At 42.9% G+C, this 13,892-nt stretch overlaps 2 pseudogenes; one reads left to right on the forward strand and one right to left on the reverse strand.

The window, feature by feature from the left end:
* Positions 1 to 4,949, forward strand: part of LOC107683696 (zinc-binding protein A33-like) — a 12,698-nt pseudogene extending 7,749 nt beyond the window's left edge.
* Positions 4,950 to 6,763: 1,814 nt separating this feature from the next.
* LOC107683695 (cyclic nucleotide-gated olfactory channel-like) overlaps positions 6,764 to 13,892 on the reverse strand; it is a 9,931-nt pseudogene continuing 2,802 nt past the window's right edge.

Below are 13,892 nucleotides of genomic sequence, written 5' to 3' on the forward strand. Positions count from 1 at the left end.
ACACATTCAGACCCATCAGTGAATGCTTTCATCTCACAAGGTATGATCAGAAAATGGCTTTCATTTCATATGCTAAGCAGTGCTTTGCTAGTAATATTTGTATATGTTTATCCTTTACAAGTTAAATAATTAAAAAAAATATATGTCCTGCAAATTTCAGGCACAAATGGAACTACTTCATGAGAATTTTCATACTTCATACAATTGACAAAAACTATGAAAACTTCCAAACATACTAAAGCTCTTAGCTACTTAAGTTTAACAGATTTTCATCTTAACTTGTAGGAGGAACTGAATACAGCACTGACATCTTTACAAAACAAGCTCAAACATGCAGAAGAAATGAAAGCAGAGTGTGATAAAACAGTTCAACACATCAAGGTGAGGATATTGAGTAAAGACTCAAACATTAACAGAGATTATGATGGACATTAATGGAGTGACTCCGTGAGTGTTAATGCAGAGCTGACTGAAGTGAATGTGATGTGATTTCAGTCTCAAGCTGAGCACACAGAGCGTCAGATTAAAGAGGAGTTTGAGAAGCTTCATCAGTTTCTCAGAGATGAAGAAGAAGCTACAATCACTGCACTGAGGGAGGAAGAGGAGCAGAAGCAGCAGATGATGAAGGAGAAGCTGGAGGAGATGAACAGACACATCTCAGCTCTTTCACACACAATCAAAGACACGGAGGAGATGATGAAAGCCAGCGATGCCTGCTTTCTGAAGGTGACAACTGAATTTAGCTTCATTGTTTGTGCACAAAACAACTCACCAATTACCCAACCAATGATCGAACTCTTAATTTGTATAGAAGGAAACCTGTTATGAGTGTTTGATGAGATATTAAAATGTCTCTCAAACTCTCTGTGTTCCAGGACTTTAGCATCACAATGGAAAGATAAGTTGAGCTGCTGGTGTTTCTTAGGTTTGGGAATCAAAAATCGATTCCGATTCCAGAATCGGATGCTTAAGGTCAGGAATCGGATACTTGTTGTCAAATTAAAATTTCGATTCCGCCTATCGATTCCTATGCGCTTTTTTTTTTCTTCATCTGTGAGGACCGGATCTAGCGATCTGCCAGGACCTTGCTCGCTAATCGAAGCACTCCAAAGTTTTGCTACATTTGCGATCAGAAGCCAAAAAAGCTAAGTATAATATCTGTGATAGCTAAACATGTTGCAAGAGAGGTGTCACCACCAACATGACAAAGCACTTTAATTTAATAGATCGTTAAAGTTCGCGAACACGATTCAAACACCAACGTGATTCTATTCCTAAATTACAATGATTCGTCCGTTTCATTCCTCAACCTTTGACGTGTGCGATCATGTTGTGATCACACGGTTCATCCGTGCAGTGTACGATCACACCAGTGTGATTTGAACATTTAAATGTGCGTTTGCACCTGAAGAGAGCAGCTGTCATCTGTCATGAATGAAACAGCTTCACAGTCTTTTCAACCACACAGTATCATTGTTTCTGTGTTACAAACATTCAAAATCACAGAAGCACTGGGATAAAAGTTATAGTTCAGACATAAACTGTGTACACGATGTGTATGGTAGCGATTAAAATAGAGTAAATCACCTTTTGAAAGTAATTTGACACTTCAAATGAAGATTTGTCGATTACATTGTTCCGCCAGTAGGTCGCGAAAAGGGGCTGTTAAAATGTATTTGTCTTTGAATCATACAAAAGATTTGTTCAATAACGCTGATTCATCCAGTAATTAAACAAGTACATCTTGAGTGAGTTATTGAATCGTTTATTCTTAAAATTACATGTGATTTTTAGTTGTCTAATATTTTTTTCTTCAGAATCTTGAGAGAACCACAACTTCCATTGGGGGGAAAGAAAAAAAAAAAACATTTATCCAGAATGATGCAGTTCTATTTTGCACACAAACGGCTCTTAACGAGTCCAGTTTTTATGTAGCCTGTTAATTTTTGTTCATGGTATTCAGCTCCACTAAATGGTTTGCAAAAAAAGAGACACAGGATAAATGTTTGATATCATTATTTCATCACACTGGAATCGAAACTGGGACTCGAAAAGAATTGGAATCGATAAGCAGAATCGAAATTGATCAAATTAAAATGATACCCAACCCTAGTGTTTCTTCTCTCAGTGGATCTGAACTCAAATCTACTGCAGTTCTGACTCCTGAATGTTCTTCCAGAGTCCAGATCTCACAGTCGGATCCAGAGATGAGTTCTGGAGCTTTGATTCATGTGTCACATTACTTGAGTAACCTGCAGTTCAGAGTCTGGACGAAGATGCAGGAAACGCTCCAACACAGTGAGTCTCTAGAAAATCTGACACCAGTGCAAAATATTAAATACTGCAGATATAAACAAAAGACAAACTGATTAACATTCTGTCACGGAATCTCAGAGACAAAATAGTATATCCAAGTGCAGCTTTATTCCTTGTCACACAAAGATCCAAAAACAAGGCAAGGGCAAATACACAAGGTAGTCCACAAAGCAAACTCCAAGAAAACAATGAAACAGAAAAACAAAACGTAACAGGTTAAATAGTGCAGCAACAAAAGACAAAGTGAGCATGGTATATATAGTGATGAGTTAATGGGTAAATGACCAACAACTGATGATAATCAGTAACGAAAAGACCGGGCAAAGAACTATGGGAAATGGAGTTCATGACATGAAACGGTGGAAGGGGAGAGTGCCATCCGGTGGCTAGTTTAGGGCACCACCACTAGACACTGTGACATTAACCCCCCCTCTAAGGAGCGGATACCAGACGCTCCACCAGAAAATACAAAAGTTCAGGAGCGAGGTGGAAAGGAGGCGGATCAGGGGGAGGGATGGCGGGCCAGGCCCGTGTAACGGAAGAGGGACTAGAGACAGAGGTAGACAAGGGTGCCAGGGCGGCGCCGGCAGGGCTAGGAACTTGGGCGGAGCCGGAACAACCTCCTAGCCGGCAGCGGGCTCTGTAGTGGACTGTGAGGGCTCCCGGACTGGAGCGGGCTCTGGAGTGGTCTCCGAGGACTCCTGGACTGGAGCAGGCTCTGTGGCAGGCTCCTGAGCCAACGCAGAAGGAAGCTTAAGTGGGGCCGGCAAGGCAAGGAGTTTGGTTGGTGCTGGCAAAGCAAGGAGCCTGGGTGGAGCCGGCAGGGCAAAGATCATGGGAGGAGCCAGCAGGGCAAGGATCATGGGTGAGACAAAGAGAGTGGGCTGCTCAGTAACTTCTGGGACCACCAGAGTCGGGTCCTCCAAGACCACCTGACTTGGGACCACCAAAGTCCGGTCCTCCAGGACCACCGGACTCGGGACCACCAGAGACGGGTCCTCCAGGACCACCGGAATCGGGACCACCAGAGACAGGTCCTCCAGGACCACCGGAGTCAGGACCACCAGAGTCAGGTCCTCCAGGACCACCAGAGTCTTTGCTGCCCTCCTCCTTGACCTCCGCTTGAGCGTGGGAATCAATGAAGAATCCTGGGCTTGACTAGATGGAGGTGGGGATGGAACAGCCCCTGCAGGTGGACTCTGGTGGTGGTTAATTACCTTTCCTTCCTTTCGGAGCTGCAGGTACCTGGAGAAGTTCCATAAATCCAGTGACTTCACCAGTTCCATCTCCCAGTGCGGTAAGGATTCATCCAGACAGGTGCTAAAAATGTATTTAATGTCTTCACCCTGACAACCCAGCCTCTCCGCCCTTGTCCAGAACTTCAGGGCAAAGGCCCGCACCTCCATCCCCTTTTGTTGAAGTTTCTCCAGACCTTGAAGACGGATTTGTCTTTCCAGGAGTAGATCTTTGTCCATAATGGCTGCACTATTCTTTCACGGAATCTCAGAGACAAAATAGTAGATCCAAGTGCAGCTTTATTCCTTGTCACACAAAGATCCAAAAACAAGGCAAGGGCAAAAACACAAGGTAATCCACAAAGCAAACTCCAAGAAAACAATGAAACAGAAAAACAAAATGTAACAGGTTCAATAGTGCAGCAACAAAAGACAAAGTGGGCATGGTATATATAGTGATGAGTTAATGGGTAAATGACCAACAGCTGATGATAATCAGTAACGAAAAGACCGGGCAAAGAACTATGGGAAATGGAGTTCATGACATGGAACAGTGGAAGGGGAGAGTGCCATCCAGTGGCCAGTCTTGGGCACCACCACTAGACACTGTGACACATGCATGATAAAAATAAATAAATAAATGTAATAATCACTTGAAATTCTATGGAGTTCAAGTCAATCTAAATTGTATTTCATAAGATCATCGGATCATGCTACGAACTCATAATGACTACAAAACACAATAAATTCCTCATGGCGTTTGTTTATGTATTAGGTTTACATTTCTAATAGCATCATATTTCATCATCTAATCTGATTGTATTCTCTTTGCAGCTCCATTGACTCTAGATCCAAACACAGCACATCCTCGGCTCACACTCTCTACTGATTTGACCAGTGTGTCGTTTAGTGATTTATGTCAAAATCTTCCTGATAATCCAGAGAGGTTTGACAAGTTCTGGGTTCTGAGGGCTTTAACTCAGGAACACACTGCTGGGATGTGGAGGTTGGAGACAATACATACTGGAATGTTGGAATAACCACAGCATCAAACCAAAGGAAGGGAGAGGGGTTTTCATTAAGTCTAATGTCTGGCGTGTGAAGTACATGAACCGCAAATACAGCTCACAATCCCCAGATCAACCTCTGACTTACTTCACTGTTAAAGAGAAGCTGCAGCGTGTGAGAGCTCAGCTGGACTGTGACAGAGGAAAGGTGTCCTTCTCTGATCCTCTAACTAACATCTGTCTCTGCTCATTCACAACAACCTTCACAGAGACTGTCTTTCCATTCCTATATAATCGCTGCACAACTTCCCCTCTGAGGATCTTACCAGTTAAACTGATTGTAACAACAGAAAATCACAGTTAAATCTCATTCTGCTTTTAGATAAATTAAGGTACAAGAATGTTTGTAAAAATGCATTATTTTGCATTTTATGGTTCAACAACAACACTGTAATCAAAGGAAAAGGGTTCTCATTCATCAATAAAAAATCTACTCAAACTGTCGTTCAAGCTACTCTAAAACATTTTTCAAATTTTTTATGGATTTCTTATTGTTTTGTATTGTATTATCGAAAAAGAAAAAATGTAGGGCAGGTCTATTTATCTGTTGTTGACTGGATTTTGATTGATTTTTGGATTTGATTGATTGTGATTGGTGTTACACTCAAATATGAATGTGATTGTAGCGTAGGGGAGTGACAACTGAGTAGAGGATCCAAACAGAATCAGATCAAAGCCCTGCTCCAACACACCTGCCTGTAATGTTCCAGTAAAGCTGAATGTGTAGAGTAGATTATTATAATTGTTTAATTACAGGAGTTGAACTCTGAGCAGAGTTGGCTACAGAACCTCAGGAAAAGGCGTATGTTATAGGTGTGTGTTATAAACTCCCTCTGGTGGACAGGCTCATGTAGTGCTCTCTTACAAATAAAGGTTGTTTGTTGGCATTGATGGTTCCATAAAGAATCTTTCAGGTCCATTAAACCTTTCCATTGCACAGAAGGATCTTTATAGTGGAAAAATGTTCTTCACAAACCTTTTGGAGTGTTTAGAGGAAGATGTTAGGCTTCATCAAGCAGAAGAATGCTGCCTCCACAGACAGCATACAGAGGTCCAATGAGAGTCCAGTGATCGTGTCACATCCAGTCTACTGAGACACCTTCATCTGATTGATTGCACAAAGAACTTATACTGAAAAGAAGTGAAAGCCAATAGAACGTTCCATTGCAGCAGCAGCAGCCCTACGCTTCTGCCATTCTGCAGTCCACTAGCTTCTAGCTGTCGCTATGGCAAATATCAGCTGCTTTGTTTAAAAAAAAGTACATTAAAGCTGAAATACACAACCTGAATGATGACAACAATAGCGTACCATCACTAGACTACAATCACGCACCACCACAACACACATAAAAAAACAAAGACTTCCATTAACAATACACATAACATTATTTGGAATTTAAAAGTGAATGGCAGCTGGTATAAAATAATTTTTAAATCTGGCAGTCCTACATAAAGCGACATACTGTACTAATGAAAGACGATTGGTACCTCTTCATAAATGTAGAATAAAACATTTGTAGAAGTCTAGAAGTTTTTGTTTGTTTGTTGTTTCTTGAAGACTGATATGTCTGGAGTCTCATCACAAAATTGAATGGTATATTTCCAAAAGTGCTGTTCATTTTTTATATGTAAATCATTTTTAATCAGCAAAGCATCACACAAAAAGCTAAAAAGTACACCTTTAAGTGGTGGGCAAGCGACATACTGTAATAATGAAAGACGATTGGTACCTCTTCATGAATGTAGAATAAAACATTTGTAGAAGTCTAGAAGTTTTTGTTTGTTTGTTGTTTCTTGAAGACTGATATGTCTGGAGTCTCATCACAAAATTGAATGGTATATTTCCAAAAGTGCTGTTCATTTTTTATATGTAAATCATTTTTACTCAGCAAAGCATCACACAAACAGCTAAAAAGTACACCTTTAAGTGGTGGGCAAAACCTTGTTATTATATGTTTTGTAAGACACGCAATTGAGGTCTGTTCCATGACATTTACTGAATAAATACAAATGAAACAATCCCACATGCATATGAACAAATTTTGTGTAATTTTGACTTCTATCATTGTTGTAAAGTGTCATGTATTAGTGCTATTGAATGATCATTAAGACTACTGTATAAGGTTCTGTTTTAGAGTCAAGTGCTCAGAGCTGGATGTTGACCTCACTGTGTGTACCGTCACCATCAACAGTGCTTTCATTTCCATCTGAGAGGAATCCGCTGCCAGAGTGCCGTGTCCTACACTCCAATGCTGTAAGTCTCTGCTTCAGGCACTGTTGAGTCGCTGTGTACTCAGCCAGTAACCGAGCAAACCGAGTCTGTAGTATTTCAAGAGAAGCTTCTAACCTCTCCACTTTCTCCTCAACCTGTTCTTCTCCAAATCCACCTGTGTCCAACTCCTCCAGTAGACCCTCCTTCAGAAGGATCCGTCATCCCCTCTCTTCCAGAGCTTTCTTAGCATCCGGATACTCCATTACAGCCTCCATCAGGTCATCATCCTTTGATAAACAGAAGAGGTCAGAATAGCCAATGTTACGGATGTTAGCTGTGCGTCGGTTGCCCATTTTGCTGCCTTTGATGTTGAGGATGCTAATCTCGCCAAAGCAGCTGCTGGCCGTCAGGTGTGCAAACTGGGTCACTCCATCATCAGCCACAACAGCAAGACGACCCTCTTTGATGATGTACATCTCTTTTCCTATGTCTCCCTTTCGGCAGATGTAGTCTCCGGGACTGAAGACCTGTGGCCGCAGCTTGAGCACCAGTTCAACCAAAAGCCCAGCTTCACAGTCCTGGAAGATTCGGACCTTCTTCAGTGTATCCAGGTGCACATTGATAGCGATCTCAGCCCGCAGTTTGTTGGGCAGATTCTTTAGGACATCCTGCTCATCAATTGCTTTCTTGTTGGTCCACAAGTAGTCGAACAATTTGATGACTCTGGCTTCGAGCTCTTTGCTGACCTTTCTGAACTGCATGTAGTGTTTGATGGCATCGATGTGAGCCTGGAACTCGGCCCGTGTGGCATTCATGTTTGATATCATGGCTCCTACGTTACCAACAATGGTGGCGAAAATGACAACACCAACAAGGAAATCAAACACAACAAAAAGATACTCCTCATCCCGCACTGGAGCTGGAACTTCCCCAATGGTCGTCAAGGTGAGGGTTGACCAGTAGAGGCAGTAGACGTTTCCTCGAGTGAGTGTCCCAGACTCAGGATCAGATATGTTTGGGTAGACCCACTGGTCGGATCCAAATCCCAGAGACTTAGAGATGGCAAAGTAGATACAGGCATTCCAGTGAATAATGACTAGGATATAGAGCACCAAGTTGCAAATTCGGAATATGTTGGGGTAGCTTGTGGGGGTCTCAGTGCGGTCGAAGAGCTCAAATAGACGTGAGAAGCGCATCAGTCGATTAAAACGCAGCTCTGGCACATGAATGCCAATGGCGATGTAGGCTAGATCAGTGGGTAGTATGGATAGCAGGTCTAGCTTGAATTGCATTGTGTGAAAATAGCTTTCTCTTAAGTTGGTTAGGTCCTTCACCAGAAGACCCTGCTCAAGGAAACCTATAGTGAAGAAATACATTGTCAGATCTTCATGATTACTCATATTCACTGTACCAAAAACGCCTATTGAATTGTTAGAGCAAAGCGTCACAACAACTCTTCCAAAAACATGATAGACACTGTAAGATTCTGACCTGTTCTCAGTCTCACACAGGTGTCCAGTATATAAATGACATCAGAGAGATAATCCAAAACCAGCCACAGAATGAAGTTCCTAGTTTGAAGATCATCAAAGCAGGCCCTGTGTTTGGGATATAATTAATAATGAAACACCATCAGCTTGAGTCAGGACTAACCCTTTCACACATGACACAAAAGCACTTATTTACATGAATCATCATCATAATGAGAGCCTAGATCACACACTTGCTCTTGAGGTCTAATTATGCAGCTTGGATTTAATGGAAGAACAGCTGCTACAAATACCTTCCTCAGAAGCCCTACATGCAGCATTCAGAATCCAAAATGAGTAGGTTTATTCTTTCTTCCTCTTAAAGTATTCAGATTATTTTACTGTATAATTTACTGCCTAGTTTTACGCTGTAATCACTGGATTCATTTGAGAATCTTAGTTCAGAAATGCTTTTGATGTTCAGCATTTCAGGTTTAAACTCCGCCAGTGTGTAGATAAATGGACATTTAATTTGTCTTACCTAGCCACCACAAAGCACCAGTTGTACAATACAGCTGTGGCAATAACAAACAGCCAGCGGTAGTACAGGTCATCAGCGGTTGCCAATATGAAAACATCTGAATTTTTCCCGGTAACCAGATGCAATTCAACATTGTATGTGGTTGCATGTGTGTTAGACAAGGCAATAGAGATTTTATACAGTTGTACATAATAGTGTGAGAGGACAAACTCACTTGGTTTTGGCACTGTTGTTTCCATCATGATCGGGTCTACTGATGCTTATCCGACTGGGAGCAATTTGGAGTTCAGGTCCTCTGAAGCGCTCTAAGAAAGAATCTGGCCTTTCTTCTTCTTCCTGAAGGCTTTTATGGGCCCATTCTCTAAGAGTGACCACCATACTCACCAGCCTTGGAAACAAAGGGAACTAATGAATCAGTGTGGAAATACCAATCTTGAGCAATCACATTCTTCTAGAATTGTATTTCAAGAGTTTATTTTATTTTCTCACCCAGTCTTAACATTAATAATGGTAAACGATCCAGAGACTTGATGCTTGACACTTGTAAGTTCTGATGAGTTCCTTTATCCACATTGCTACCAAGGCACAGCTATCTAATGTCTTGCTCTTCGGTCAAACCTTTTCTGGAGCAGAATCTCCCAGTGTTAGACCTAATAACCTTCTTCAAGTTCCTTGTCTACAGGTGAACTTTGAAAGGTACTTCTCTTTCCCAAATAATCTCAAAATAAGTGCTCTATCCTTTGGTTATGGGGTGTTCTGTATTGTTCAGAAATTGCTTGATTCCTTTGGCTCAAAAATTCTGAACATGACCAGTGTTTCTTTTTTTGTGCCGTATAGATTTTCTTTGTTCAACTTTAAGCTGATGATAATAATAATAACTAATCAAAAAGACATAGGAATTGATTGAAACCAACTATACCCACATTCCTTCTGTAATGATTTACACATACTGTACATACAGTCTACAAAGCGCCAATAGCATTATCATGCTCTATGGATAAGTATTGTGTTGTATACACCAAAGGTGCTCTTTACACAGAACACATTTTTGTGTTTTAAAATGCAGTATTCTGCACCGATAGCCTTGTGGGCAGTATGCCGACATACAGTGCTGTTGTGCTACGTGCGTCCCGATTATGAATCTATACCTGTCAACACTCCCGTTTTTCCGGGAGTCTCCCGTATTTCACACCCATCACCCGCACCACTCCCATTTTGTTATTTCTCCCACGAAACTCCCGTAATTTTGTTATTTCTCCAGGGCTCTCGCAGCATCCGATGGGGTATCAGACTCAGAACATCGAACGGGTAAGCCTCGCCAGGCGGGGGGAAAAGACTTGAGGTTAGCTGAGAGGGTTCTGACAGCGTTCGGCGGGAGGTTGAGACTCATGGCGTCGGACGGCTAAGCCTCGCCAACCGTCGAACGTAGCCGGGAGGCTCTCGCCGACGTCCGATGGGAGCGAAATACTCACGGCATCGAAGACATCCGACGGGAGCACACAGCATCGAACAGGTAAGCCTCGCTGACCGTAGAATGGAAAAGGTAAGGTTGTCTAGCCGGGAGGCTCTCACCGACATCCGACGGGAGCACACGGCATCGAACGGGTGAGCCACGCAGACTGTAGAACGGAAAAGGTAAGGTTGTCTAGTCGGGAGGCTCTCGCCGGCATCCGATGGGAGCTCAATACTCACGGCATCGGACGGGTAAGCCTCGCCGACCGTAGGATGGAAAAGGTAAGGGTTTTTTGGGGGTTTTTTTACGGAGTGATTACATTAAATGGTTTGATGACTAATGAGGATTTGGTGGGCTTTTTTGATGTGAAACTGGTTAGTTAACTGGTGAAACTGGACCATCTTCCTAGAGTTTGGATCTGCTGCTTGGAGAGGCCTTTTTGGGCTGCTGATGTTGCTGCCCCGATGCGAAAAGAATGGCTGGAGAAATTCTTTGCTGGGTTGCCCGACAATTGCAGGACTGATCCGAGAAGTTTTTGGAACCAGAAGCAAGTAACGGGTTTTTTGGAGTCATCTAAAAATAGTGGTTCGTGGGGGAATTTAGCCTGAGAATTTATAAGGCGGAGGTACTCGAAGATGGACTGGTATGGTTGGATTGGAGAAGAGAGATTAAAAATGTAGCTGAAATGACGTTTCTGACGTTTCTTTGCCTTGCTTTGTTTGATTAAGAAAGAAATTGTTTTGCTATCGAGTACGGTTAGGTCTGATAGGTCTGAGTTGATTTTTTTGGATCGAATTTGGAAGAGATGATGAGTTCCGAGCATCTAAGAAAATTGAAAAAGGCAAGAATGAACATGGCGTCGAGTGTGCGGGCTGTACTGAGAGGCTGGTAACCCGTGCGGAGGGTGTGGATACATTTTGTGAGGATGTCTAACGTTATGGGTTGTCTGGAGTCGGGACAGGTGGGCTGGGAACGCTGGATTCCTCTGATCAAGAGGGAGGTTTGTGAATTGCTTATTTCAGGCGAGGGAGCGCCGACCATCAGCTTGTGGAAAAATTGGACGCCACTCAGGTAACCTTTGATGGATCCAACTTGGAGACCCTTAACGCTGTTAAGAAAAGAGATGAATGAGGTGATTGAAAGTAGGGAAAAATCGGGGAACGGTGTGTTGTATGAGCGGTGGAATGCCTTGAAGCATCTCCACGCTGTCACGTATGACTGAAGGGTTCTGGGAGGAACTGCTTGGAGGATAGTGTCGAGCGATGCATCGAGAAGGGGTTATAATGGGTGGGTTACGGGAATATTCATTCTGAATAATGAGGTACTGGAGTTGGGAATCGGTCCGCCTCTGGAGCCAGCGTCCTGAATTTCTGAAACATAAAGCGAGACAGAGAGTCAGCAATTTGGTTTTCTGAACCTGGAATGTGTTTAGCGATTATTATAAATTGGTCGCACGCTGCGATCCATGTTAAGCGTCTAAGGAGAGGCGTTAGGGCGGGAGAATGAGAACGGCCTTTATTAATGCACTGAACAGCTGCTTCGTTGTCGCAGTGCACTAAAATACTTTTAGAAGCCCATTCATTCCCCCATAGGAAGGCTGCTACCACGAGGGGGTAGAGCTCGAAAAAAGCTGAGGACTGGGGTGAGCCCTGCAGCTGGGGATGCAAACCAACGTCCTTGGTAAAAACCTCCGAAACCAATTGAGGGAGCTGCGTCTGTAAATAGTTGGATGTCAACGGGAGATGAAACGAGGTTGTTGTAAAAAAGGCAAAGGCCATTCCATTGTTTAAGGAACATTATCCATAACTTGAGTTCGTCGCAGCATGCGTGAGATAGGGGAATGAGGTATGGGAGCTCAATACTCACGGCATCGGACGGGTAAGCCTCGCCGACCGTAGGATGGAAAAGGTAAGGGTTTTTTGGGGGTTTTTTTACGGAGTGATTACATTAAATGGTTTGATGACTAATGAGGATTTGGTGGGCTTTTTTGATGTGAAACTGGTTAGTTAACTGGTGAAACTGGACCATCTTCCTAGAGTTTGGATCTGCTGCTTGGAGAGGCCTTTTTGGGCTGCTGATGTTGCTGCCCCGATGCGAAAAGAATGGCTAGAGAAATTCTTTGCTGGGATGCCCGACAATTGCAGGACGGATCTGAGATGTTTATGGTTGGATTGGAGAAGAGAGATTAAAAATGTAGCTGAAATGACGTTTCTTGGCTTGGTCTGCCTTGCTTTGTTTGATTAAGAAAGAAATTGTTTTGCTATCGAGTACGGTTAGGTCTGAGAAGGTCGGGTTGATTTTTTTGGATCGAATTTGGAAGAGATGATGAGTTCCGAGCATCTAAGAAAATTGAAAAAGGCAAGAATGAACATGGCGTCGAGTGTGCGGGCTGTACTGAGAGGCTGGTAACCTGTGCGGAGGGTGTGGATACATTTTGTGAGAATGTCTAACGTTAAAGGTTGTCTAGCCGGGAGGCTCTCGCCGACGTCCGACAGGAGCTCAATACTCAAGGCATCGAACGGGTAAGCCTTTCCGAACGTATGACGGAAAGGTAAAGTTGTGTGGCCGGGAGGCTCTCGCCGGCATCCGACGGGAGATCAAGACTCGCAGCATCGGACGGGTAAGTCTCGCCAGTAGTTGAAAGAACACATATTCACTCAACTGGGAAGGCTTTTGCAGCATCTGACGGGAGTTCAATACTCACGGCATCAGACGGGTAAGCTTCGCCGGTAGTCTGACGGAAAGGCAATGTTTGCTCGACCGGGAGGCTCTTGCAGCATCTGATGGGAATTCAATACTCATGGCATCAGATGGGTGAGCCTCGTTAGTAGTCGACGTAGAAACATATTTGCTCCATCTGGAACGCTCTTGCAGCATCTGTAAGGGAATTCAATGCTCAGAACAATTTTAGTTGTCTAAAAGGGTAGATGCTATGAGGATTACTTTGCGCAATTGTTTGATGAATCCAATAAGCTGCTTCTTATAACATGTCAGAAAATCTTGGTGCTGCTTTGCATCTGAAAGTTAAGCACACGACAAAATAGAATTTCCTGTGCCAACGTACCTCAAATAAGTGCCATGAATCTGGATGGATAGGCATAGCTTTGAAAGCTGAGTCGATTAGAAGGCGTTTCTTACCCCAGAATTTTCCTAGTAGCCACTCCAATGGGCTAATGTGAAACTGAGAAGGCGGGGCATCAAAAGGGCTGATCGTGAACCCTCGTTTAATTCATGCCGCCTATGGGGGAAAAGCTGAACAGATGATTTCAGTGAAATGGCTGAACGTAATGAAAAACTCAGAAAAATGACTTTTGATGTCCACATTCAAGGATTTACGATTGCTGTAGCATTTCTGTCGTAAAGAAATAGACAAATATTCAAGATAAGTGGACATTTGAATTAAATGTTGTTTAGCCATATGAGGATTAGATCGCACAGTGACATGTAGAAACAATTGTCGGGCCATTGGTGCCCTTTGTAGGCTTTTGATATAATGTGTATGTACATTATATTGTTTATAATACATTATGTTAAGTTTTGTTCAACAGAACCATATGGTTACTTGCTTTTGATACTTTATTTGGACCAATTATTATGGC

This window comes from Sinocyclocheilus anshuiensis, unplaced genomic scaffold (assembly GCF_001515605.1).
Source record: "Sinocyclocheilus anshuiensis isolate Anshui unplaced genomic scaffold, SAMN03320099.WGS_v1.1 scaffold3206, whole genome shotgun sequence".
Classification (NCBI taxonomy): Eukaryota; Metazoa; Chordata; class Actinopteri; order Cypriniformes; family Cyprinidae; genus Sinocyclocheilus; species Sinocyclocheilus anshuiensis.